The 27,791-nt window shown below is 30.8% G+C and overlaps 1 protein-coding gene across 6 annotated transcripts in view; it reads left to right on the top strand.

The window, feature by feature from the left end:
* The window catches only part of LOC123270360 (calmodulin-binding transcription activator 2), a 115,798-nt gene that overhangs the window by 63,211 nt on the left and 24,796 nt on the right, over positions 1-27,791 (top strand). The window lies entirely within an intron of this gene.

Here is a 27,791-nt window from a genome sequence, read left to right as displayed (position 1 = left end):
TTAAAAATTTTAGTCATTTCCCCATTTCGCATGGAATGCCCCATATCTTCAATATTTAACCCACAATTTTGAATTTTAATTTTATCCTAAACTGTAATTCTAGTTTGGAGCTGATATTCTTGACTTTTGTCCTTCAACCTCGAATTTTGACCAAAGAATCAAAAATACCCCCAAAATAAAAAGGATCTTTATTATAAAACACAAAATTTTTTTTGAAAAAAAGTCTCTTATAATTTCTGCATATCTTCAAAAATTCAAAATTTAGATTCCAATTTGATTCCACCCAAAATTTCCTCCAACCTACCTCTTAAACATCCAAAATTCAATTTTGAAAGATATGAAAATTCCTCCCTCACTTCAACATCCGGTTATCTCATCAGTATATACCCCCATAACATTTAGCAACTCCTTTTTATCGCCCTTCGTTTCATCAGATCGGTATATTCACCAGCACAACATCCATAAATACCAAAGCTGGATGGTTGGAAAAGTTGAAAAAGCCACGGAAGGTATTATCGGAATTTCGCGGCGGTAGCAATTTCGTTTTGCCCATTTATACACACACTGCGCCGGGATCCGGGATATAATAGTACCGTCTACTTTCTGTATATAAATTACCAGTGTGGTAGTTTTTTAGTCTAGTCTTTACAATCACATGGGCTTTGCTTCCTTACAGCCTCGTTAGCCGCTATACATTCATCCCTTCACTTAATAGCGATATTCCTTTGATATATTTGTTGTAAGTGGTGTTGAGTTAAGGCTGCACGGAAAGAAATTTTGGGTAAGAATTATCGTGAAAATTACAGGAATCGAAGGACATTTCTTCCTGATCTAATTACAATTATTTTTATAATTATTCACAAATGAATCGTTTATTTGATAAACCTCATAAGTCAAAAATAATAAATTTTTCAGGAGAAGCAAAAAACATTTTTTTCGGTTAAGTTTGCATTAACATCATGAACTAATGATGAATAATAATAATGTTAGTATCCCGAAAAAATATTCTAGCATGAAAAAATTAAATTGTTAATTACTACTATTCATAATAATGATTTGAAGTTGATTGACTTATGGGGTTTCTCACCAAAACGAACAAAATAGTAATAAAATCATTAATATATTAATTTTTCTCCGTCAATCATTTATTATATTTATAAAATAAAGTACAAAATATGTATTGGAGCCACAATGAACGAAAATTATAATAAATTATCTATTGTTAATTTCAAATTAGCGAACTGAGAGTCAACAATAAAACAACATTTTAATTTATCACAATCTAACTTTATAAAACTAAAATTGCAAAAATTATTGAAATCAAAGTATTTAACAGTAAATATAATATATTTTTATTTGGTTATAATTAATTTCAGAATTTAAATCAGTTAAATCAGAGTCAACAATAAAACAACATATTTTTAAATTTAATCCATCAAGCGAATATTGTAAAACTCATTAAAATTCAAGTATTTAACAGTAAAATTAGTTTCTAATTATCTAATAATCAATCATTTTAAAATTAAAGTCAGTGAAATCACATCAAACAATAAAACAATAATTTAATTTAATTTTTTTAAACCCACACTGTGAAAATTATTAAAATTTAAGTATTTTGCATTGAACTGAATTTTTCTACTCAAAAGAAGTTTTTTTGAAAAAAAAAAAAAAAAAACAAAAAGAAATTTATTTTTGGAATTTTGAAATTGAATGTTTCTTCGAAAAACCCTGTAAGTCACTGACTTATGGGGTTTCTCAACTAAACGAGATTTATATTGACCGATTGGTTAAGTCTTTAATATTAACGGATTTAATATTTTTTGGTGTTGGTATAAGTGAGGGGAAATTCAAAGAACCAAAAAATGCAATAAACCCTATTTCGAAAAAAATATGACTTATAGGGTTTCTCAAATAAACGATTCAAATAATTTTAATTATTTTTTTCATCTTCCGAGCTCGGTAAATTTTGCTCACAAATTTTAAAAAGAATTGCTGTGACTAATAAAAGATAAAGCTGTGCTCTAAATCATTCAACATTTTTAAGTAAAATTTCTTTTTGATGCGTGGGAGAATTTCCGCTTACCTTTAATGAACACACTATGTAACTTTTAGAGGTCGCACCTTTGAAGGAACTTGACTGGTTCTTTCTACCAGGAACAGGAACACGCTTCTCATTGGTGGTTGTGAATGTGCGGATGGTTGAGGGGAGGGTTCCGGTAGTCGGTGATTTTATAACTGGGAATAGCAGTTACTCTGAAGTACAGTAAAACAAGCCCATAAATGTGAGTGTGTGAATGTGAATGTTGGCTCGTACCAAAAGAGAGTAAAGTGCAAGGGAGATAACATCGGGCTGGTGGTTAGGTAGGCATGCATGTTGAGCTACTTATTGTAGAGCGTATTCAGGTGTTGCCGTGGATGCTCCACATGCACATATAGATCAACCTTGTGGCCACCGGGAAAATATACGGCCCTAATTCACCTTGCAATCCTGCAACCTTACAGTGTGAGAGAGTATCCAATGCGTATGCTGGTAATTGTTGGTATGTATGATGTAGTTCAAATGTATGCACTCGGTGCTGGCAACTCTGACCCGGTCTCGATCAATAGCCGGACCCGACGGGAACGTTTGAGTATGTGCTGAGTTGTAGCTGGTTCAGTCCAAACGTTCCACTCGTTAAATTCTGAAGATCAATGGCGAAGATTCGCTTCTTCGTTTCCTGTTCCTTTGGTTCGAGCTGATAACGACCTTGATACCAGTCCGCTGGATCCAGATCCGAATCCTGGTCCAGTTGCTATTTCTGCAGGTCCTTTCCTGCTGATCGTTTGATAGCTCGAGCACTTTCCGGAGACGGAAATTGAGAGATTGCAAGAAAAGTCTTCAGATCACTCAGCTTTTTTATATCCAACGTGAAGAAGAAATACTTGTCTGGTTTGATTTGGTTTGAAGTGGAAATTATGATGTTTAGGTGATGGGAATTATTGTTTTTTTGACGGAAGTTATTTTGGAGATTTTATTGAAAAAATTTAAATCTTAGGAGCTTTGAAACTGGATCCATAATCTAGTGTGATTATAAAGAGTTTAAAGTCAATATTTTAGGTTAAAAAATATTGGAGATACGAAAAAAAATGCCATTCGGTCTCACCCAACATGGAAAGTAGATTCCATTAGATATATGTTATCTACATTAAATCAAAGGCAATTTCATGAGCTTTTACATAAATTTTTCGAAAATTAGCTATTTTATTTCAATCGAAAGTTATTCGTCAATGAAGCCACAAAAAATGTGATTTTCACTATGTTGATAATTTTAAAGAGCTACTACTTCGAAACTAACTTACTGATTTCGTCGATTCTAAGACTCATGCAAGCTAATTGTCTAAGGAATCTGTGTACCAAATTTCATTAGGATCTGTTGAGAATTCTTGATAGAATAACATTCATAAGTCGGTTGTACTACACATGGCCTGAAAATGGTTCAATAGACCTCTTAACTTTCATAAAATAACTAAAAATTGACAAAAAGTCAATGTTATGTAAAATTAGCCATCTCTTTTCAGTCGAAAGTTATACATCAATGAAGTTACCGAAAACGTGATTTTCACGATTTTGAAAATTTTAAATGGCCGCCATTTCTAAACTAATTGACCGATTTTACTCATCGTCGAACTCGTTCAAGGTAATTTCCCAAAGAATATGTGCACCAAGTTTCATCAAGATCGGTTGAAAACTTTTGCAGAAATCCTGATGACAAGGTCGGTTATGTTACATTTATTTATGTATACATTTATAAATTTTTTAACTAATGGTATTTTTGGAACTTACTTGACTAATTATGACATATGATAGCAAAATCAGGTAACAATTCGACCATGAGGACTAATGCAATTGTTAGATTTCTAACAAAATCTATCTAAAAATAAGAAACCTTTTTTATAGAAAATTGATTTCTCTACAGAAGAAGTCATCAATTTTTCCGTATCTCTTATCAAACAGCCAGAATTTCAATGAGAAGGTTGATTGTAAGTGTATTCGATTACACCATATGTTAGAAAAATTTAAACTCAAAATTCCGGGCTAAACATTAGAGATACAAAAAAATTACAAGAAACTTTTCTTATAGAAAATTGAATTCTCTACAAAAAAAAGACTTCATCAATTTTTGCGTATTTTTTATCATTTGGCCTAAAATTGAATTTCAAATCCAACTCTAAGTTTTTTTGATTAGATCTTGGTTTCAACACTAGATGGCGTATGCTTCTCGCTTGCAAAAAATTCTTACTAGAGTATATATAACTTCTGAAGTTTCTTCTACAATTTTAATAAAAAATTCTGATCTTAAATTGTACCCAACATTTCATTATTTATCGTGATCTAATCACTCATAAAATTATGACTCAAAAACTTTATAATTCGTACTCGGCGATAACAAATAGAGTTTTTCCACTCGGTATTCTCCTATCAATTATCGTAATTCCCGGCGTTATTTAAGCGTAATAGCATTAAAGAACCGGTTAAATTTACAGCCTCGAAAAATCGAATAATTTAAAACTGAATGAGGATGGATAAAAAGTAGACAAAAGAGGAAAAAACGTGTAAGAGGCGCCACCCCCCATGGTCGCGTGGAAAAACGTTTTAAATCACTCGTTCGCATAAAGTCGGAAAATCAGAGCTCCCTGTCCCTATCCCGATTCCTTTTTCTCTTTCTCAACCCAGTTAGTGTTCGCCGCCGGGGGTATATCCACTTCTCGATCTTGTTTTCTCACGCCTCCCCTCCTCTTGCTTGCCGGTACTCGCTTTCATCTATCCATCCCTTTCCTTTCTTCCATCTTTTCCAGCTCGGGATATCTTTTTGCTTTTCCGTTTTTTATATTTTATTTTTAAATGTTCCGCGTGTGTTTGTGTGTTTGGTCTTAACTCAGGAGTTCAGATGTGATGTTAGGGGCGAGGGGTGTGTTCGCGGTAAATCGTGTCACCCTCGGCTCTCCACCACCATTTTTCTCTAGCACCCTGACGGCATATGAGAGTGGCTTGAGCGTTTCCACTTTTTTTTATGATATAGAATAAAATAAAATAAAAGTTTTAAAATGAGTGGCTTTCATTTTACTTTTTTTTTATCCCAAAGTAGAAGCTCAAGTTTAACTAGTAGTACTCCGTATACTTTTTTAATACAAGGGATATGCCGACAAAGGGATTTCTTCAATGACAATTTTTTTCTCCCGCATTTGAATTCCCAAGTAGAAAAATTTTCCGGAAAGTGTCACTTTTTTAGTTCGAGCCGTTTTATGAGGCGTTTGTTGTTTATAGGTGAAGTATTGAAGAATCGAAAACAAATATCAGAAATCATTTTTGTAAAATATTTACTGTCTACACCAATGTCATACTTTAAATGAATCATTAATGATCTTATGTAAATCAGATATGATGTTATATGATCATGTATGGCCTCATATGAATCGTATATGACTATATGGCTCAAATATGACCTTATATAAATCACATAGGACTTTTTATGATGATATATGTTCACATATATCCATTTTTGAACTTGTACTAACCATATATGACCTTATATGCGTCACATTAAAATTAAATTTGCTTAGATGATCATATTTGTTCATATATATTTACATATGACCTCACATTGATCATACATGGCCTCATATCAATCATATATGATTATATGGATTACATATGACTTAATATTCATCATATACTTTGAAATCAGTCATATATGACCTTGTATTGATTAAATGTAGCTTCGTATAACTTCATATAAATCATAAATTACTATATGGATCACATATGATCATATATGTTCATATGAGTCATATACAATTTTATATTGATCAAATGTAGCGTCATATATAATTTTGTATTGATCACAAGTAGCTTCATATAAACCATAAATGATTATAGATCACATATGGCATCATATGAATCCCATATGATTATATGAATCCCATATGATCATATGTGATTCACATATGTTCATATAAGCCATAAAAAGTTTGGTATTGATCATATGTAACTTCGTATAACTTCATATAAATCATTAATTATTTTATGGATCACATATGATCATATATGGATTACATATGATTCATATGTGAATCACATATGTTCATATGAGTCATATCGACGGTCTAATTAGCAATTTGTCTAACTCCTTATTTTTTAGAGGTTGATTTTTTAACATTTTGATGTAGCCATAATCGAATTATAAATTATTTGAATGATTCAAACCTAAATATTATATCTCTATTAGATAATAATGATATTAAATGGTTTTTTAAAGTGATAATATATTTTCAACTAATTGTTTTTTTCATATAAATAGAAGATTCTCTAAAATGGAGTTAGACAATTTGCTAATTAAAACGTCGATACATAATTTTGTATTGATCACAAGTAGCTTCATATAAACCATAAATGATTATAGATCACATATGGCATCATATAAAACCCATATGATCATATGTGATTCACATATGTTCATATAAGCCATATATAATTTTGTATTGATTAAATGTAGCTTCATATGATCATATATATGATCTATCAATGACTACATGGATCATTGTCATGTATGTTACATTTATCCTTTATGGTTTTATATGAATCACATATGGTCATATGCTCATATAAATCATACATGATTTTATATTGATTACATATGTGTCAGTCGATCACATATGTTCACATATGGACCACATATAGTCACCTATGAATTACATACTTACCAATTTTTAATTCAATTCAAAAAATTCCATGAAGCAATAACTTCTTTAATTTCTTCCTTCTATTGTTCGAACGATTTCCAGCATATCTCACATCCTTTATCAAGATATCAAATATAGACGTCAACTTAAAATAATCTCTTAAATTTTCGGTAGGGTCAACCATGATAATAAATTCATACAAATACTTAGACGCTGACTCGTCGATCGAATAAATCTGATAATGGATCGCGTCTCTAATCGCTGAAATAAATCATCCCCGGTCTCGCTTCCAGCGGTGTAGAATTCGAGTACCGAGGACCTTTGGCAATAAAAACTAAACTGAAAAAAAAAAAAAAAATAAAAATAAAGAGTGGAAAGTGTGATGTGAAAAATTTTTCAAGCGCATTTCAATCAACTTGCCTCGTTTAAAACCGCTCATGAGTGTTGTATATTTGTTGAGGGTGAAAAATATAAATTTCGTAGTGATAGAACGCTGGTAGGAAAATAGACCAATTAAATATTTTATTTTATATTTTTTATCCTTTCGGTTTCCTCCATAGTGTGAGTACAGCAACTCCCTCGATTTTTTTATACATATTTATATAGAGAAAAAAAAATTTATTTGAACGAAAACTAAAAAATGTTCTTGCTGGAATTACCTGTTATACCATTCGGGTTTACGGTAACGGGTATTATTGTACTGACCGGCCGGTATTTCGGTCAATTGGGCTAACTGGTGATATTTTTTTCTTTGATATACACCGCCGCAAATTTGCAATTTAACTCAGCGCTGGCTCATGGAATTTACGACCGCCGTAATAGTTTAATTCGCGAACCGATTTACCGATCACCGGTGACACCATGCATCACTACTCTGAAAATACAAAGCGTTTTTGGTAATTTGAAGGCATCAAGTAATTATTTTGCGGAGTAGTTACTCTATTAGGACAGAAAATTTTAATTGAGTGGCAAAAATTTTCTTGTCTTTTATACTTCGCATTGAAATTCTGGCTAAACTAGAAATCTGAAAAGCGCGCTACGCGCGCATCTAAATTTTAACCAATAATGAGTCGTGGCCCGTTTTTTGCGAGTTTCGACCTTTGACTAACTTCAAGACTATCATATATTTTAATTTAGAGGATAATTAGTAATACTCTGAAAAAAAAATTAACTTGATTCGAGAGGAAAATTCTTGAACCAAGAAAATAATTTTGAAGAGGGTAATTGTATTGAATTAAGACGAAAAATTTTTGAATCAAGTAAAATTTATTTAAGCCAAGTAAAAATTTCTTAGTTTAAAAATTTTTTTACTCAAATCAAGAAGATAAAGTTCTCCAAAATTATATACTTGATTTAAGAACATTTTTTTTCTGTGTACGAGAAAATTGATATAGATTTTTTTTTGTGGGAAATTTAATTTTCTATAAAAAATGTATCTCATATTTTTTTTCGCCCTCGGGGTGGAAAGTGACAACTTTCGTCCGGCTGCGCTAAAAAAAGTTGCCGCTTTCCACCTTCGTCTGACAAAAAAATAGTATACAGCCCTTTGTTGATACATGTTGTTGACACATTACATGTGATCTGAGGCTTTTTTTATTTTCCTTCTCAAGGGGTGTAATATACTATTTGGTTTTTAATATTTAACCCAAATTTGGAATTTTATTTTTTTTATTAACAGAGATTTAAGGGGTTACATGCACTGAAAAAAAAGTTTTCTACTCGGCAGCATCTACTGTATAGTGATTCGATAGTAATGAGTGGATCGCTACGAGTAGCAGTCTGGATGTTGACCGTCACGATCTATTCAGTGCTGTTCACGAAACTATTGCTACCGTTAGTATACAGTTTTCCTAACCTCACTCTCCTCTAGACAGCAAAGTGTGAATCCTGACAGTAGCGATACTGTATAGTGCGGAGCAGAAAACTTTTTTTTCAGTGTGGGTTTCACGATTTCAAAAAATCGATTTTTTTTTGTCTTATTAAATTCTAAAACATCTCTAGAATATTGTCCTAAAGTTTCAAATCGATCTGAATAATAATTTCGGAGAAACAGTTTTCAAAAATTGCGCGTTCAAGGCGCTGTTGTATTGTCACTAAAAACTTTAAACGCGTTATTCTCAAAACTATGTTTTCAAAGACGGTAACCAAGATTTCTCGAGAACTACTCAACCCATCTTGATGAAATTTTAGACAGAACTTAGAGATATACTTTACAAGGTCTTGAACGAAGAATTTTTTTTCTTCTCAATTACAACTATTAAAAAAAAAATCCCGCGAAATTTTAGCCAAATTTTTAATTTTTTAGTAAAAACCTCTGCACAAAAATCCAATTTTCATTTTTTTTCCTTCGTTCAAGACCTACACAGAAAGTAAAATTTCTTGACTGGAGAACAAAATTCTTGGCTCAAGAAAATTTTCGGGTGCCTGAAGGGAGACTGAAGTTGTGTTGGCCGGAGTAAAAATTTTTCTTGAAATTCTAATCTTGGTGGAAGTAATTTTTTCTTAATTCAAATTATCATAAATACTTGATACAATAAATTTTTATATTTGATCAAGATTTTTAGATACTTCAGGGAAGCAGCGCCACCTACTTCAGCTGAGAAAAAAATTTTCTCACTTTGAGAAAATTTTCCTCTTGAATATTTGATACCCATTTTATATTATATCAGCGTGCAATTATATATGTTGAATGAAAAAAAATGATTCAATATTATTTGATCTTCCCATTTGACATGTTAATCAATAAAAATATTAATGAAAATTTACTTCTATCGAGATATTTAATTTTTTGGAGCAAGAGAGAAATTTTCTCAAGACAAGAAAATTTACTTCTATCAAGAACTAAATTTTTTGGAGCAAGAGGCTGAATTTTTTCAAAACAAGATTTTCTTGATTTAAATAAATTTTCTTGGATCAAGATACGTATTTCTTAAAGCAAGAGAATTAATTTTGTTGGAATAAGTGAAATTTCTTGTGTCAAAAAAAAATTTTTTTTTCGCTTAAGAAAATAATTTGGAAGAAAAATATTTTCTTGGCTCAAGTGAACCTATCTTTCTGTGTAGGGTAAAAATGATAAGGATCGTTTTTGTAAAGCATAAAATTTCTAAAAAAAAATATTTGTTCATTTTTTTGTATCTCCAAAATTTAGAAGTCTAACTTTTTTCAACAGATAAAAAAATAGAAAAACCTTTATTGGTTCCCGAAAATTGATAGAATGAAATTATTATTATTATAACAAAAAGGCGAATCGTAAATTATTTATTGTTTGTGTATATTGCGTGACAAACAGTGACATTTGCCCACGAACAGACCGCGAACGCTAAAGAATATGTTTATTTAATTTAAAGCTCCGATTGTGAAAACAGAGGTATAAATAATGAACAAACATGACTTTTTAATCCACTATAAACGGAAAAAAAGTATATTTAATAAAGCCAACAATAACTGGGATTAAATGATAAATATAGTGTATTAAAAATATTGTTGATAAAGGAAGCTTTATCGACATATTTGACAGCTAATGTATAAGCTCTTCAGTTGCCCTACAATACTGCCATGAATTTGTGCTAAAAAAAAATAATAAATAAAAAAATACATTGCAATTTTCCAATCTCTTTGTGGCATCGGAACGATGAATGAAAAGCAGTTTTCCATAGCGTTGTATCTAGGCAATATCAATATTTCATTGACATTTCTATCTGCCGTTCTCTTGTTCTCTTTGTACGAGGCCCAGAGACGGGAATTCAACAGGAAAACCAATAAATCTTATAATTTTACATTACCCATTATCGTTACCGCTGCAATACCCCTTTTAACTATTGTAATTAATTTTAATTTGTCCAAGCTTTGTTGCAGCGTTTCAATCGACCAGATATTCCTTTTTTTAATCGTCTATGCAATCGATTGGAGACTAGTGTTGGAATCATTGCTCAGGGTGTAAAATTTTTATATTGAAGAAAATTTTAGATAGAAAAAATTTAAAACTCAAACTTTCGGGGTATATATTGAGGATATCGAAAAATGATAAGAAAACTTTTTTGTAGAGCATTAAATTTTCTACACAGAAAAAAAGGTTTACTTGTGTCAAAAAAAATATTTTTCATCCTAATTATTTTCTTGAGCGAAAAAAAATTTTTTTTTGACACAAGAAATTTCACTTATTCAAACTAAATTAATTCTCTTGCTTTAAGAAATACGTATCTTGATCCAAAAAAATTTATTTAAGTCAAGAAAATCATCTTGTTTTGAGAAAATTCAGCCTCTTGCTCCAAAAAATTTAGTTCTTGATAGAAGTTAATTTTCTTGTCTTGAAAAAATTTTTCTCTTGCTCCAAAAAATTAAATATCTCGATAGAAGTAAATTTTCATTAATATTTTGATTGATTAATATTAAATAGGAAGATCAAATAAAATTGAATCAATTTTTTTCATTCAATATGTATTAGGGTGGGCCAAAAAAAAACTTTTAATTTTTTTTTCTTTAGCTACCGCGAAAATATCGTCCAAGATGACGAAAAAAAAATTCTGGTAGAGTTTGAGCTCTTAATATCAATATCTACAGGTGTCACATGGTGATTTTTGATTTCCCATTTAAATAACACGGGATTTTTTTTTTTTTTTTTAGGAATTTTGATGTATCTCAACGAGTTATTGTGTGGTTAAAATAAATAGATATTTTTGTAGGAAATTGAACGGCCTACAAGAAAGGTCTGATATAATTTTTCGATAAGTCAACTCGGTTAAAAGTTATTCGCAGTTAAAGTTCAAATTAATATAATATACGATGACTTTCACAATTTTTTATATTTTTTAACAAAAGAACGGCTTAAAATCAGAAAATAACATATTTTTCGTGATTTTTCTCGTTTTTACTTCTCAAATTTATTGAGAAAAACTTATGTTATATAGCATACGATTCGAATAAAAGCATTAAAAACTGATTTCAATGTAGTCGGAAGTACTGTAAAGATTTTTGATGCGATTATATCTATTATTTATTAATTAGCTGTTACCCGCTTGCTTCGCTGAGCGCTTTGTAGAATTGCATTTTTAGATCTAGACTTGAAATCATTTTATCATTTTTCCTCTATCTTTGATTTCTTAGTCAGAAATCTTAGTTGAAGTGCAAAACTCAAGAATATCATCTCCAAATTTTCATTAAGGGGTTATATCCACTTGTGTGTCCGAAAAAACGTGTTTTTTTGTGAATTTTTTGTGAGGAGGCTTTTTATTAAATAAATACATAGAATAAATGTACATATAGCGAATTTAATTTATTTTAAGAATTCGCGATGTATTTACAAAAATATTGGGTTCCGTTGTTCCTGTAGTAGATCTCTTGAGGACCTCCACAAAAAAGTGTCTGGCGATGAGGAAGATATCTCTGATCCAAATTATCAGAAATAAAAAAAACCAAAGGATTTATTTTTAAGATATATGAATACAGGTAATGATCGATGGAATAGTCAAAATTTTGATCTTTGACAAAATGGCGGCTTCCTAAAGAAAAATATCGTTTTTTTTCAAGAAAATTTACAGTTTAAAGTGGCTTAAAAAATCGAAATTATTACCAGAAACCTTATTCCTTCGATCATTACCTGATACAAGTATCTAAGAAGATCGCGTGAAAGTTTCAAGCCGATCGGTCCAACCGTTTCGGAGAAATTTTCCTCACCGACTTTGAAAACACCGTTTCGATAAAAATGCGTTTGAAGTTTCGGGAACCATTTAAACTAAATTAAAAAATCTTTACAGATACGCTTATTTATCCGAAATTATTTTCCGGATCAATGTGAAATTTTCGGACGATATTCTCAAATATATGTACATTCAAAATATGCAAAAAAAATCGATTTTTTCAAAATTACAAGTGGATATAACCCCTTAATTAAATTCTAATTAATTTCGCTCTTAAATTAATGTTATTTAATTTTAAATACTCTCTATTGATATATATTGCCGATAGACGTATGTTGATTAATAAATAAATAAATAAATTAATTAATTAAACCAGCAGTCCTAAAACTCTAAATTTCAAAAATCCAAAAAAATCTCACGAAATCTTTTTTGTAGGAAATTTTATCCCCTAAAAAAAAGTCCTTATCAATTTCCCCGTATCTCTTACCATTCACCCAGAATTCCAATTCAAAATCAAAATTCTCTTTTCCAGCCAACTAAAATCTCTTTTGATTTACCCATCACAAAAAAAAAAAACTGTATTAAAATTCCCAACATTCCTGAAAGTAGTTAAAAAACCCACTACCAATCCCATTCAAAATAAACCCGAAGCATCCGAAAACAAACTTTAACATTCATTAAAAAAGGCATCAGATTATTCAAAGCTTGTGGTGTGAGTTTGTCTGGTTTGGTTTTGAGGCCGAAGAAACCCGATCCATATGCACCATCGATATTCAAAAGCCTGAACACACCTTGAGCGGGTGAATAGCTGGAGAAAACCTACCCAGGAAAAGAGAAAATTAACTTAATGCCTCTGTGGTCGACGGGGAGAAAATCAATAGGATTGTGGTCAGGACTAGTTTTCTCCCTTTCGCGGATATAACCAAACTCCCGTCGGAGTATTTCACATTTGATATATTGATAGGACACGCTCTGGTGTATAAAGCACACGCGTTGCACGCCAGGAGATTATCCGCGGCTCGTTACCTTTATAATCTACATTACAGTTATAATCCCCCTCCATGTTGTCGCTGCCCGCCATTTTAGTGAACTTACTTTCTTCCATTGTGTCGGAGCTAAGCTACGCGATATTATTTAAACTTACACCGTGTGACCTTAATTCGTTAGTTTGCGGTTAGATGACCCTCCAGTGTTATGCAAAACGCACCTTCCAGGGCTAAGACCACCCCCCCCCCACCCACATTGTAAATAAATAAAGTACGACTCACCTATAAGCTCCTACTAAGCCTCGCCAAATGGAAAGAGACCCGACAAGTAAATCAACTTGGATGCATCACTTCCTGACCCGAAATCTATGGCATCGTGCATCCAAATTACTTTACCACTCTGTATATACATACACACACACACGTCCCCGTTCCGAGGAATCTTTTCCAACTTCTGGCTGATGTTCCCAACAAACGCGAGTTGTTATTTTTGAGGCTCGCTCTTGATATTCCGCTGCTTCGAGTCATTGCGGGAGTGCCAACTCCGAGACGGGGGGTAATAACACTCGAAATTAGTTTTGCCCCGGCAGAGTGCTCTGCATATATTTTCCGAATGTGGGATTTTTAAGGGAAGGGGTTGTGACTGTATTTGCATTAAGAAAGACAGGAGGAAAATTTTAGGATGATTTTTTATTTAATTTTGTTTTTTTTGACAATTTTATTGGATGAATTTCAATGTTTTTAAAAATTGCATTGATATTAAAATTTAATTGCTGCATTTTTTAACAAATTATCGCTATTATAATTTGTTTGTTGGAAAATTATATAAATTTCCAGATAAAAGTTAATTTTAGTAATATCAAAGTAATTAATTTTATTTAATTAAATGTAGTGATATTAATTATTTTGTATTTTCTACTTTTTATGTTGGGATTTATCAACAAAATTTTTAAATAAAACAATTTTTATTAAAATTTGATTCAATATTATAAAATTCAAATTTTTGTAAAAATTAATAAATATTTGGAAAGCTGAACTGGAGATAAATTGTTTCAAGTTTTTAAATTTATTATTATTATTATTTTAAAAATTAATATTCTTGATTTTTTTTTAATTATTCTATTTTTGATGAAATTGAAATAAAATATGATTATAATTAAAAAGAAATTCTAATCATTTAAATTAAGAAATAATTCAAGATTTGATAAAGTTGCTTGATTTTTTTCAATTGTTTTAGATTATTTTTAAATTTTTAATCCGCAGTAAATCACAAAATTAAAAATAAACATTGAAAATAATGATTTTATTTTCAAAATTTACACAGAAAAAAAAATAATTTGAATCAAGTAAATAATTTTGATGAATTTCATCTTCTTGGTTTAAGTTAAAAAATTCTTTGTTATTTTCTAAATGGTGCCCCTAAAAAACTAAGAAAGAGATAATGAACTTCTTCAAAATAATTTTCTTGACGGATCTAGATGAAATTTGTCACACATACTCTTTAGACTGTTGATTGAGAAACTATAGCTGAATTCCAAAAAGTTCTCTTCAAAGCTGACAAAATTTCTTTTAATTTGACTTGTACAACATTTATCTAACACTAGTTTTTAGTAATTTTATGGAGATTAAATTTTTTTTTTAGTTTTTGGGAAATTTGTAAAAAAACAGCGTCTTGCCGCAATAGTGTCTACATTTCTTCACGGATCTAAATGAAATTTGTCACCCATATTCTTTAGATGATTACTTACGATTACTTTGATTGAGTTCGAAGATGGCTAGAATTTGTCGATTAATTTAGGAATAATAGCCAAGAAAATTATTAAAATTACATAAATCATAAAAAATTGTGATTATTGTAATTTCAAAAAAAAAAAAATTGAAATCTACCTTTCATCTCGGGCTTAGCTGAATGGCGCTTTTTTTTTTTTTTTTTTTTTTTAAATAATTGTGATTAATCCAAAATTTTTGCACCATATTCGTATTTGGAAAAATTTAGATCTGTAATTTTATTAATTACTAGCTGTTACCCGCCCGCTTCGCTGGGTACTTAATATTATATTTAGAATTGAATAGAATTGTATTTTTAGATCTAGATTTGAAATTTAATTGAAATATTGTTTTGACTTGCACAAATTCCAAATTCCATCGGATTGGCCTGTACCTTTCATTCATGTGATTATTCTGGCTTATATTCATTGTAACTTTCAATGTGCAATCACTATAAAATTCCCGTGGCTATCGTCCAAAAATGAATAATGATTGACATGAAGAAAAAAATATTTAAATCGGTTGACCTTGAAAACCATCCCTGTAATTTCTTGTTTCTCTTAAGATTCTATCAAATTATATCTGTAGAAACTGTACTTGAAGAATTTGAATTTTTTGACAATTATCACTCCCGCACTCCTATGTTTGGAAAAAATTTCGTAAGATCCTATTCGAAAAGATTTCTACGTTATGAATAAAAGGTTTCAACAAAACTTCGAGTCCATCGAAACTATTGTTTGAAAATGGGAGATTTTCATTGTTAACGCCCCCGCCAATTCTTTTTAGGGTTAAAATTCGAGAAAATCCATTTTTAGCTGAACTTGACATTATCCACGAAGATTCCTACTAAATTTGGAGTCTATAGAAGTTACAGTTTGGAAATGAAAATTTTTGATTTTAACACCTATCCCCGCAATCCCTATCGGAAGTAGAACTTTTTGAAATCCGTTTTGAGATGATCTCCTCGAGACAAATAAAAGATTCCTACCAAATTTACAGCTTTTAGAAGCTATATTTTGAAAATTAAGATTTTTTATTGTTAACACCCACTCCCACGATCATTATTGGAGTTGATTCGTTGTAAAATACATTCTTAGATCATTTCTATATCACATATAGAGGACGTCTACTAAATTTGGAGTTTATAGGAGCTATAGCTTGGAAATTAAAAATCTTAATTGTTAACACCCACCCTCACAAACTCCTGTGAGGTGAGCTATCTTAAAATTCGTTCGTATATTATTTCTACATCTCTTACAGAAAATTCCTACCCAATTGAAGTCTATAGGAGCTATAGCTTGAAAATTAAAAGTTTTCATTGTTAATACCCAGCCCCGCAACCCCCTGTGGGGTAGGATATTGTAAAATTTTTTTGTAAATTATTTTTACATCACTAACAGAAAATTCCTACAAAATTTAGAGTCTGTAGGAGCTATAGCTTGAAAATTGAAAATTTTCATTGTTAGTACCCACCCTCGCAACCCTCTCTGGGATGAGATATTTGTTTATAGATTATTTCTACATCTCTTACAGAAGATTCCTACCAAATTTGGAGTCGAAAGAAGCTATAATTTAAAAACGGGAATTTTTCATTGTTAACGCCCCCGCAACCACCCTTGTGAGTGGAATTTTGTAAAATCCGTTCTTAGCTAACCTCTACTCGGCGAAAATAATATTCCTACCAAATTTCAAGTCTCTAGGTCTTATAGTTCCAGAGATATCGTGATGAGTGACTATATCTATAGAAAGTCTCCTATACAGGGTGTCCTAAAAGTAACGGACGCCATTGTAGCATCTGATGAAAAAAATAATTCTAAGACGAAAAGTCCTTAGCCATTTTTCAACTAACCGCATAGATAATTAATTATTAATTAAAAATAACGTCTCTTTATTTGATAGAGAGAGAGTGCCAGTGTCCAGTAAAGTATGTGCCAAACAAAGACACAACTAACTGTATGACTAACTAGTTTCTATAGCTAACGTAGTCACACATATTTACTTACACATTCACACGTTTCGAGCGTCTTTGTTGGAACGCACTTGACTTGATACTAGTGCTCTCTCTCTAACGCATAAAAGGACGTTATTTTAATTAATAATTAATTATCTATGCGTCTGATTAAAAAATGGCTAAGTACTTTTCGTCTCAGAATTATTTTGTTTATCAGATGCTACAATGGCGTCCGTTACTTCTGGGACACCCTGTATATATATAGATTGACAAAATTATGATTAAAAAAAAAATTTCTGGAATTGGGTCAGGAAATTTTTAATTTTATTATTATTGCTTAAAATCTAATTAAAATGACTTCTTTATAATGCTACAAAAATCTAGTAAATATAAAATGAGATTAAGTTATTATTTTTAACTTTTTTCTTCAATTCGCGGTTTCTCACAGCTTGATATTCTTGAAGCAATCTAGACATGTGGGTATTCATTTTAAAAGTAAATTTATGTCTTATAATCTGATGTGATATAAATTTTATTATTATCATTATTAATCTTATTTTTGATTAAAATCGATATTTTCTGTGCTGAAAAAAAAAACTTTAAATTTACTTCGCACTTGAAGTGTTTTATTTCTTCACTTCTAATACTTAGTGTATCATACCTGGTGCATCTCTTTCTGACCCATTTGCAGAAAAAGATGCGCGTAAGTTGACCCCTGTAAGTGCTCCAATAACTAGTATCATTGTCGAATCTAGGTGGGGATGAATCCTCGAGCCTACGTGCAGAATGCAAATGATCAATTAACCAGTTGTAAATCACTGTAACATGCTAGCCAGTCCAACATCTATCTCCAGAGCCTATAGCATGCTATTCCTTCTTTGTTCATCCTCGGACGAATATATTTAGACTCCGAGCACGTCCCTTCATTGTCTGCGACGCCAGATACTCAAGACAAAGAGGAGCATGCTTTTACCCCGCGGTTCTAATACACGGACCACCCGTCGAGCTCTGTGACGTCCTCAGACTACTGTCTACTTCCGGTCTTGCTTTTTATTACACTCACTTTTTATCTTATCCTCCATCCACTTGCCGTTTTTCTTACTCCGGCCCTTTCCTTCATGATTTCTTACAATTATTCGCGGGTGTTATTGATCCTTTTAGACACCACGAGCATATGGCTTTTTTTGAACCCTTCACACTGTCAAAAATTTCAAGTTAAATTTCACTATCATCCCATTATTTGAAGTACCGAAGAGAAGAAATAAAACATTTCAAGCATACGAAGTTTTTTCAGTCGACTGAATATCAATTTTTCTTTAAAATAATAATAATAATAATAATAATAATAATAATAAACTAGCAACCTTGCAGTCACTATGTGACTGCCGTGACTTGTGAAATATAAATAAATAAAATTTTGCTTTATTAAATAATGACTAGGGTGCGTCAAAATTTAATCTTCAAAAGCAACCTTTTAAAATTGGAATTTTGAGTTTCGCTTTTAACAGGAGCTGTATTTGGGCATTTTCTGATATATTTTGGTGGGTCACGATTTATTTGATATTCACAGAATTTGTTTACAGGAGTTTCGTTTGGTAAAATTTTGAAATTTTTAAATTCCAGAGAAAATGCTTCAACAAAACTCCTTTAAACAATTATGTGTGCATCTAATAAATCCTGACACATCAAAATATCTCAGGAAATGCCCAAACCTAACTCCTGCTAAAAGCGGAACTCAAAATTCCAATTTTAAAAGGTTGCTTTTAGAGATTAAATTTTGACGCACTCTAATAATGAATTTTGTTAAATTACACTGTATTTTCTTAACTATTGACGTTATTAAAGATATAAGGCATCTCGATGTTACACTCATCAAAAGCTTTCATTTGAGTACCCACATGCATTTTGATATGTTTTTCATATATACATATACTAGCTGTGACTCGCCCGCTACGCTGGGCGCTTTATAAAATTGCATTTTTAGATCTCAACTTGAAATTTAATCAAAGTATTGTTTTGACTTGCACAGATTCCCAATTCTATCGAATTAGCATGCACCTTTTATCCATGTAATTATTCTAGCTAATATTCATTGTAACTTTCAATGTGCAATCATTATAACATTCCCGTGTCTTTCTTACAAAAATGAATAATAATTGATATGAAAAAAAAAAAATTTGTAGTGAGCATTGAAAGTTTCAGTTGAAGAAATTTCCGGTCTCATAAGTGAAGAAATCTGCCTAGTATGTAAACATAACTACACACAAAAAACGAATTTCCTGTGCCAAGAAAATTTTAAGGAAAACGAAAATTATTTTGGAGCAAGAAAAAATTTTCTTGACTCAAGAAAATTTTCTTGGCCCAAGAAACTTTGACTTCATTCAAGAGATTTTCAACCTTCCTTAATATTTTCTTGAGCCAAGAAAATTTATACTCCAGTCAAGATTTTTTTTTTCAGTGTAATAGAATTAAAAATTTCATTTTAAACAAATGACAATCGAATAGAATAAATTTAGTTACATTAAAAATTTCTTATTTCTGAGTCAAAAAAATATAGGTTTCGGATCAGTAATCACCAACATATCATATACTAAAACCTTCTCCGAAACACGCTGCATCTTATGGTATAAGTATTAATCCGATCGGTTCAGTAGTTTTAGCATAATAACCGTACAAAAAAACCGGCTTTCCATTTATTAGTATCGAAGACATAACATATATTTTAAAGATATAAGCTCATCCCGATCTTACACTCATCATGAGCTTTCATTTGAGTACTCACATGCATTTTTGATATATTTTTCATATATACATATATATAATACATATAAATATATAAAAAATTGATGTGGGTATTCAAATGAAAGGTCTCGATGAGTGTAACATCGGGATGAGCTTATATCTTTAAAAATGTCAATAATTCACAAGATACAAGGTCATTTCTTGATTATGTATCTAAAGATGCTCCACAAATGCTCTATCTAAAGATAGAGCATTTTCGAATGCAGCCTATAATATTTATCATAAATTGACTACAGGTGAGAATGATATGAAACTTTGAAAAGGCACAACTTCAGGTCAAGACTTTTCCAACGATACCAAATTTAACCATAAAAATCCATTTCATCATATAAATACACTGGCCACAAAAGTTTGCTTATTCTCTTAATAATATAGATCATTTTCAAAATTCTTACTCAAGGGTTAGAGATACAGTAGAAATGATAAGGACTTTTTTTGTAGAGAATTTAATTTTCTACAAGAAAGGTTTCTTATATTTTTTTTTGTATCTTCAATACTTAAGCTACAACCAGCACTTTAAACTTTTAAAAACAACGGATAAGTTTTAAAACCTCATTTTTTAACTTCAAATTACAATTTTAGAGGAAAAAAGCGAGATGGAGCAAAATTTATAACAACCTTCTTTGTAGATGATGAAATTTTCTATAAGAAAGATCTGATTTTCTTGTATTCTCAATATTTCACTCAGAATTTGAATTTTATTATTCAGAACTTTAATGAATTAATTAGTTTTTTATTTATTTATGGTAATTTTCTCAAACATTATAATAATAATAATAATAAAAATTTTCAAAATAAACAATTTATCTAAATCCAAACTTTCTGAATATTGAGTATATTTTTCAAAATATTTTTGTAAAATTGAACCAAATTATCATAAATATTATTTAGTTGTAAAGTTTTTTTGATAAATACTGACATAAAAAGTTAAAAACAATAAATAATGAACACTAGCAACCTTGCAGTCACTATGTGACCGTCGTGACTTGTGAACTATAAATAAGTAGAATTTTGCTTTATTAAATAATGACTTTCATTAAATTGCACTGTACTTTCTTAAATATTGATGTTTTCAAAGATATAAGCTCATCTCGATGTTACACTCATCAAGAGCTTTCATTTGAGTACCCACATGCATTTTCATATATTTTTCATATATACATATATATATATATATATATATAATAGAGGAGTCCAAAAAAAAAAAGTTTTTTGCTTATCATCTTAAAAGCTTCTCTAAGGTATAAAAAAAATTCCCTTCAAAGCGCAGCTTGATATCTCAATTCTTTATGAAGCTCAATGAATTTTTATTTTCCCATATAAATAACAGGTAAAAAAATTTTATTTACGTTTTTATCCGCTAATGCTACGAAAAAAATTTTTTTTTGTATTTTTCGTCAATTATTCTTGTAGGAAATTTAATTCTCTACAAAAAAGTACTGAGGTAGTTTCTTCGTAATCTTAACGAGTAAAAAGTTATTGAGCTTTAAATACTTGCACAAAAGAAAATTTGAACGAAGATAGTTTCAAAGCAACTTTTCGAAAACTTTTCGGTAACTGCATGTATTTATTTCAAAATTTATCAAACTAGACTGTTTCTAATATAATTAATACATGTCTTTTGGTGAAGTATTAACTGTGAATGATGAATAATTTCTCTCATTACAATTTGGATATTTTTTCCTATGAGCAGTGATTTATTAAAATTGAACTTGAATTTCATTACGGAATCTGAATCAAGAGCAAGCTAGTACTTCCGGATGTATACCGAATTTAATTTTTTTATTTAAGAACATGTAGGACAGATAGGACAGGTGAATATTTAAATTTTGAACATGATGCTGGGACGCTTTTTGACCAAATGAAAAATCACGAAACTTTGCAGGAGTACGTAAATAGAAGTCCTTCGTGAATTGATTCTTTTATTTTTAAATTTAATCATTGAAAAAAAAAAAAAAAATGATAAATAAACAGGTAGTTAGTGCGTAAAACTGCCTTATCTCAGGAGTCATCACATATTTAAGTAAATAAGCTTGACTATAAAGAGAGCTAAATCGCCGGGATAAAGAAATTGCTAATAAACATACAACCAATATAATCTTTAAGACTAATTTAATTTTTTGGTTATTTCTTATTTTAGTTTATATGACTTATAAGACATAATTATTAAAATTCAGCTAGGTTGAGGTAAAAAATTAATTGTTAACAAAAAATTTAATTTACTATATATCTTCATATAGGCTGCAAGAGAGTGCTAAAAGTAAATTATCTAGTTTAATTTTTTTAAGCAGTGGTTAGAGTATTTACAAAGTCTGGTAATCTCCTTCAGTGCATTTAACATGTGGTTCAAATAAACAAACCGATATATTAAATTGTCATTTGTTGTCACTGGTCCAGACTGAATGACCGATATCAGACTGTATACCATGTTTTTAAGAAAAAAATATAAATTACATAATCAAATACTTTGAAACAGAAAATGTGATACAACATGGATTCTAAAATCATATCTGATTAAATTTTCTTTTATTGCGAGTATTTAAAGCTTAATAACTTTTTACTTGTTAGGATTACGAAAAAACTACCTCAGTACTTTTTTTTAGAGAATTAAATTTCCTACAAGAATAATTTACGAAAAATACAAAAAAAAATTTTTTCGTAGTTTTACCGGATGAAAACGTAAATAAAATTTTTTGATGTGTTATTTAAGGGGGTATTTTAGTCTAGAGGTCTGAATTTCGAGCGTTTTTTGGCAATTAATATAAAAGAAGCAGTTAATATTTTTACTATACAATTTTTTATCATTTGTTTATTGATATTTCAAGAATACAAAAAAATACATTTCAAAAAAAAAATAAATTTTCAAAAAGATATAAGTCCTTGAAGTAGAGAAAAAAAAAAAGGCCGTGTCCTCGTGAAAAGGATTTCTTCCTTTGTATCCATCTGAAAAAAAAAAAAACAATGCCAAATTATTGATCAGTACAAATGTCGTTGTCGCACAAACCAACAAAACTTGAAAAAAAAATTTTTTTCACAAAATGGCGGCTGTTTAAAAATAGAAGTCGATTTTTTTACTCATTTTTCAACTTCCTCCAATTTTTTAAAAATATTACAAATTTGAAATTTTCAATTTTTATTGGTTAGTGCGAAAGCGAGATAATTGAAGAATATTCGTGCTAAATTTCAAGTAAATCGGCTGATTAGAACCTAAGATATCTGCATCACCGTATCGAAAAAAGTAGTTTCGAGAAAAACGCGTTTAAAGTTTAACGTTCAGTTTCAGGCAGCGTAACTGATAAAATAGTACGTATAACTTACATTCTCTTAATCAGCCATCCCAGCTTCATACATTGGGCTTCCCTCTACTTCATATTGATTGTTTTCAGCATTTCTCTCTGTATAACGAGCAGTTCTTTCCTCTTTTGAAGCATCTGAAGCTCGAACCTCAGACCGTTCAATCCTTACTGCGTTGCGCCTAACAGCAAACCCATGGGATTCCAGACCTATTTTTACTCCCATCAGACTCATTATTTGTAAAATAGGATAAAAGCCTTCATTGAAAATGCAGACTTCTAAACAATTAGCAATCTCAATTGTCTGGGACCCATGCATGGATATGTTTGGGTGCAAATGTCCATATTAAAGAGTTAAGTGACTCGTTGTTATTTTGAGTTTCGCTGCCCAAGCAACGTTCTAATAAAGAATCATCTGATAAGCATTCGTAAATAGGTTTCATAACTTTTAAAATCTTATCAGTTAGAGGTGGATTTTCATGGTGAAAGTCATCCTCAGTTCCTTCGGCTGCTGCTTTCTGCCACTTGCACCAGCTGTCTGGTCCAGGAGGGCGATTCATGTGCTGAGGCTTCTTATCAGTTGAAATTTTATGCAAGTACGTGGCCCATATTTCTCGTTTCATATCTTCAACGGATTCAGGATGACGGATAGCTAATCCGTAGTACGCAGACAACTGAGTGATTACTTTATCAGTCAATTTACCAGCACCCTTACCACCAATTCCACTATTTTCTTTTTTTGCCTTCCGGAGACGCGATCCCATACGTTTTTGGACGTGTCCAACACATTCTTTTTTAATAACAACAGGGTTACTTTTGTCTACTCAGGTAGCCCGGACCGCCCGTAGTCTATTGTTGCAGTCGTCCGCTCAACCCGGTCTAGTTGCCACGACACTAAAACGGCTGTAACTTTGAAAATAATTTGAATTTTGAAAAATCCTTTCAGGGAGATATTTTTGAATATCTAAACTATCAAATTATGAAAAAAAAATTTTTTCATTTTTTTCAAAATTCTAGACTAGAATACCCCCTTAAATGGGAAAATAAAAATTCATTGAGCTTCATGAACAATTGAGATATCAAGCTGCGCTTTGGAGAGAATTTTTTTTATACCTTAGAGAAGTTTTTGAGACAGCAGCACTTGAAAAAAAAAATAAAAATGTTTTTTTTTGGACCACTCTAATATATAATATATATATAAATATATGAAAAATTGATGTGGGTACTCAAATGAAAGGTTTCGATGAGTGTAACATTAGAATGAGCTTATATCTTTAAAAATGTCAATAATTCACAAGATACAAGGTCATTTCTTAATTATGTATCTAGAGATAGACCATTTTCGAATGCAGCCTAAATCCTTATCATAATAAATTGACTATCGGTGAAAATGATATGAAACCGTGAAAAGGCACAAATTCAAATCAAGACCTTTGAAATGACATTAAATTTCATTAAAAAAAACCGATTTTATCATATGACTATCCTGGACACAAAATTTTTCTTATTCTCTTAATAATATAGATTACTAAATTTAATTAAATAAAAGTAATCACTAAAAAATTGTGTTGAAATTAAAACTAAACATTGATTTTTTACTTTTCAACCTTAAAAAATTATATTTTTATTATTAAATAAAAAATCATCCGTTCTTAAAATTTTTCCTTCGTATCAGCAGCATCCTGACAAATAGCCAAAATCCGTCAATGATTCTGCGAAACCGGTAAAATTTATCTAAAAATATCAAGTGCACGACTTATTGTGACACAGAGCGAAATCGACTGGTAGGATCTATCCTAGAACATTCATCATGGCCGCTATCCAAAAGAGATGCAGTATCTTCCAAGCGTTCTATTAACATATAAAACGCTTCATTCTATCCTCGGAGTTTTTATTTCGGGGTTTACGTTGACGAGCTGTGAGTTAAGTACCGGCGCTTAGAGAAGACACCCAGTTGAGCAGAGGCGGATCACTGTTTGAGAAAGTTTTCGTTTGGTGAAAACTTAGCATACTAGGAATGATGAATCCGCGGGGAGCATAAGTATAACTATAAGTAAAAGTTGCTGTAGGAGCATCCTAAGATTCAGTAATGTTGAGGATGAGAGTTTATGAAAATCCATTTGTGAGCGAATGCAAATCCAGGTGAAAGAAGCATCTTAGAAGAGACGAGATGAAAGATGAGCGATGACGCGTTCTTTTCCGGTATTAAAGTGCTGGAAAGCTGTATACAACTGGTGTATAAATGAGAATATTTTGCAGAGGACTACCCGAGGGTAAGAGTGCTAGAGATTTATCAGCAGTTGTCAAGGTATCGTGTTGGATTTATAGGCGGTTATAGCTAGGTGCCGAGTGGCAAAGTCAACTTTCCTCAATAAAAAGGGTCTGCAAGAGTGAGACGGCTAGATACTGAATCCTAGATGCTGGAAGATGCCAGCGAGGAGGAGAAGAGGATATTCCAATGTGATTTGCTGACATCCGCAGGAGTGATGAGGGAGAGGAGTGAGTGAAGAAAAGGCACATGTCAGCGGGGTTCGTCCTTGTCTTGCTCGAGTTACATCAGCCAAGGGCTTCCAAGACCTAGAGCGGAACCCAACTCTAAATTTTTACCTCCCCAGCATTCGATATTGTAGACGGAAGGGGTGAGGCGTGAAAGAAATAAAAGTTTCCGAGTTGAATCAATATCGGTAGTGGCACATCACATAGTGCTGCTCTTACTCACTTACTTACTCCTACCCTTACCCTTCCTCAATCTAGCTCGCACGTGTCCTGAAAGGCTAGATTGCGAGCTGGCTAAGTGAAGCTTCAGTTTGGGGAATTCCGGGTCTGGCTCTCCAAACTTAAATCAATTATCGGATGCCCGGCTTGAGTACTTAGTTTTTAGATGATGTTGATTTGATGATGCAACGTATTTAGGGAGCTTGGTATTAGTTGTGTCGGTGTCAAATAACTAATGTTCATTCTGTAGGGCTGATAGTTATTAATTGGTATTTTTGAGAAAAAATATTTTTATTGATTTTTATTAACGGTAATATTGTAAGGGATATTATGGTAGATGTGATAGTTGATTGTTAGATACGATTATTTATGTGCCCATAAAATATTTTTTTAAAATAAAGTATCCTAGCATTCTACGGTCACTATGAGACTGTCGAGAATTACGAACTGGGAATAAAAGAACTTTAGCTTAGTGATTTTACGATATTCTTAATCACAATATACAGTTTAGGTACTTTTTAAATAAATTTTGAAAATACTATTGCTATCACAAGATCAATTATTTAAGGATTAATATCACGGAGCAAACTTATAGAGCCAACAAACTATTCAAAACTCCTCAAAAAATTTGAAATAAAAAATTCACATAAAAAAATATATAAAATTATTAAAAGGAACAAATTTACCTCAAGACTTTTCTGATAGTACTAAATTAAACTATAAAAATCTCTTTTTTAAATAAAAATATCCCCGTGATAAAATTTAACTTATCTTTTTAATTATTTAGATGATAAATTGAGTTTTGTTAAAAAAAAAAATCAAAAACCGTGAAGAGATAGAAATTCGGATTATCAACTTTCTGATGGTATCAAATTAAACTATATAAACCCATTTTATAATAAATATATGCCCGTCACAAAATTAAACTTATTTACTTAACTATATGGATTAATATTTGACATATATAACGTTATCGACATGTTCAAAATAAAATAAATAAATAAACAAATTTTGTCTAGCTTGAAATTCAAATCTATTTATAATATATAATAATAATAGATAATATATAATAACTCCGAAAAGTTATCATAATAAATGAACTTTCTTAGAAAAACATATGAAACCTTTACAAAAAAAATTCAAGTCGACTTTTTCAATTATCTTAAAATCTTATTAATATATATATATATATATTATCAATATATATAAAAAATCAGTAGTACAAATCAAGGGTACTCTGACGTAACCTCGTATCTCAAAAAACACTACTTTACGAAGAAACAAAAAACTTTTTTCAAGAAAATCAAATTATAAAATCGTAAACGTCTATCGCTAATTTCAAAGTTTTAGTACTTTCTCACCGATATATATGCTAATTATGTTTCAGAAAAAAAATTAAATATATATAAACTGTAACCCCCAAAAATCGAGTTACAAGGTTGCGTCAGAGTACCCTCGAAATATACTTTAATCATACTAGTTCGCCGTTTAAATATATTATTGTTGAAACATATAAAGTATCAGTATTTTTTATATATATTTTTGTATACAAAGGTTATAATTTTTATGTTTATTTGTAGTTGCTGAGGAAGTCCCAATAAAAGGACGAAACGTTCAACTAGAATCAATGCGTAGTTTGAAATCATTGTCTCGAATACCTGTAACCAAATTTGAATTTATTTTTTAATTATACTAAATTTAACTAAAAAATCTATTTCATTATATGAACTAGAAATTTGAATAGCGCGTTACGCGCGCACATTGATTTTAACCAGTGATGAATCGTGGCCCAGTTTTTGCGAGTTTCGACCTATGACGAACTTCAAGACTTTCATGTATATTTTTATGTAGAGGATATACCGGAAACAAATTTTTCTTATTCTCTCTTAAGGAGGTATTGCCCAAAATCACAATATTCTTC

The sequence above is a fragment of the Cotesia glomerata genome, linkage group LG8 (genome assembly GCF_020080835.1).
Source record: "Cotesia glomerata isolate CgM1 linkage group LG8, MPM_Cglom_v2.3, whole genome shotgun sequence".
In the NCBI taxonomy this organism is placed as follows: Eukaryota; Metazoa; Arthropoda; class Insecta; order Hymenoptera; family Braconidae; genus Cotesia; species Cotesia glomerata.
Note: the sequence above shows the minus strand (reverse complement) of the source record. Positions and strands in the feature narration are given on the sequence as shown.